Source organism: Poecilia formosa, unplaced genomic scaffold (assembly GCF_000485575.1).
Source record: "Poecilia formosa unplaced genomic scaffold, Poecilia_formosa-5.1.2 Scaffold879, whole genome shotgun sequence".
NCBI classification, from domain to species: Eukaryota; Metazoa; Chordata; class Actinopteri; order Cyprinodontiformes; family Poeciliidae; genus Poecilia; species Poecilia formosa.
Window position 1 is genome coordinate 9,461 of NW_006800818.1, and position 1,743 is coordinate 11,203.

Genomic DNA, 1,743 nt, shown 5'->3' on the forward strand with positions numbered 1-1,743 from the left:
CCAGCAAGATATAAAAACTTAAATCTGACTCATAAATGATCTCTGACGGGGAGATATCGGTTAAATCTGAAGCATTTGCTCGACAAAAAGGAAAAGGGTTTCTACAGTGAGTTTATACACCATATTTGTTTTTAAAATGATATTCTGAGAGACTTATATGCAGATTTTATGCGTAGTGATGATGTCAATATCACTTCTCATCTCAAATGGTAATACTGTTCCAACTATCATGACCTTATGTTACATAGAAAATAGAGCATAATATAGTTCAGTCAATTATATCAAGAAGAAAAGGCCCCCAAAACATGAGACCAGGTTGTTTGACTGGAGGTGTAATGACCATATCAAGTAGTGATTTACTACTTTTTTGACAGATCTAATATATAATATAAACACATTTCAAAACCTTCTAGCTTTGCCTCATCAGTCCACAGAAGTCTAGATCATCAAGATCAGGACCTTTGTTTTCTTTCGAGTCACCAGTAGCTCCAAAAACAGACAAAATCAGTAACAACAGCAAATACAATTAGTGTAGTGTAATGTAACATGGTGTAGAGATAAAGCAATGTGTTTTTGACATATTGGTATTCTGACAGCTCTTATAAAGCCACACGTTCAGCAAGGATATCAGATATTTAGAATATGAATACTCATTTCCCAAAGAGATTACCTATATAAATAATAGTGTTTTTGTTGTGTGCATGTTTCTGTTGATGTCTTGAGATGTTGCTTTGTTATTTCCACACCACGTTATTTCTTCATGGTGGTATCTGTTTTGTGAAGCACACCACTGCCTCTTGCTTCATAATGCCCCCACAACATTATGCTGCCACCACTGTGGGATGATGTTATCAGCCTTCACATTTCTTCCAAATGTCATTGTGATTGTCAAATTTTTTGCTCTCTTAAGCCACCTCAGCTTTTGCCCAAACTTGAAAAGGCTTTCTTCCTCCAAAGAGACACAGGAACAACTTAGCTCAGTGACATCTTTTATTTATTTATTTTTCTTTTCTTTAGATGAATCTCATCAACAGCACATGACCAACATGTGGTCACATGAGCAGTGGTTCACATGAGTAGGTCACAGAGTAGTCAATGAGTAGACGCATAGTAGGTTGAAAACCTACAAAGAAATAAGAGAAATATTAAGTACAGGTCACAATGAGTTAATTTTAGCTTGAACTAATTAAGTAGTTTCTCAAGTAATGATTTAATAATTTACTTTTAAGTTAACAGTGAATAAATAAATAAATAAACAAACTACATTCCAAACAGCACAATTAATTTGTTTCCAAACACATGGAAACCATTGTATGAAACAAGTCTATTTTGGTCTTCTGAATGCAATTTGAATGATATAAGCTGTGAATAATGTCCAGTCCTACCAGTGGTGTCTTTGAGGAAGCTTTCAGCTGAGGTTCTTTGTCTGAAGAGATATCATTGTGAGCACAGGTGTGCCACGTTACCTTATAGCAGGGGTCACCAACCTTTTTGAGACTGGGAGCTACTTCATGGGTACAGAGTAACACGAAGGGCTACTTGTTTGATACAGACATACATTTTCTTAGCTCACTCTTAATAACAATAATACATATGAACACATGATTACATGCGGTATGATCATATTAATGTTAGGGATTACTCACTATAGTTGTCAGTAATGATTTACCATGGCAGATATAGTTTATTGCTATTATGTGATCAGAAGTTCTTAGTTCAGAGTTTTAAGTTTTAGTCCCTTTT

General features: G+C 35.1%; 1 long non-coding RNA gene across 1 annotated transcript; it reads right to left on the minus strand.

Moving 5' to 3' along the window:
- Window positions 1–985: 985 nt before the first annotated feature.
- Window positions 986–1,424, minus strand: LOC107834977 (uncharacterized). The gene is made up of 2 exons (XR_001660801.1): window positions 1,386–1,424; window positions 986–1,123 (listed from the first exon to the last, which is right to left on the minus strand). It is a non-coding gene; the product is annotated as an uncharacterized LOC107834977 (long non-coding RNA).
- Window positions 1,425–1,743: the final 319 nt, after the last annotated feature.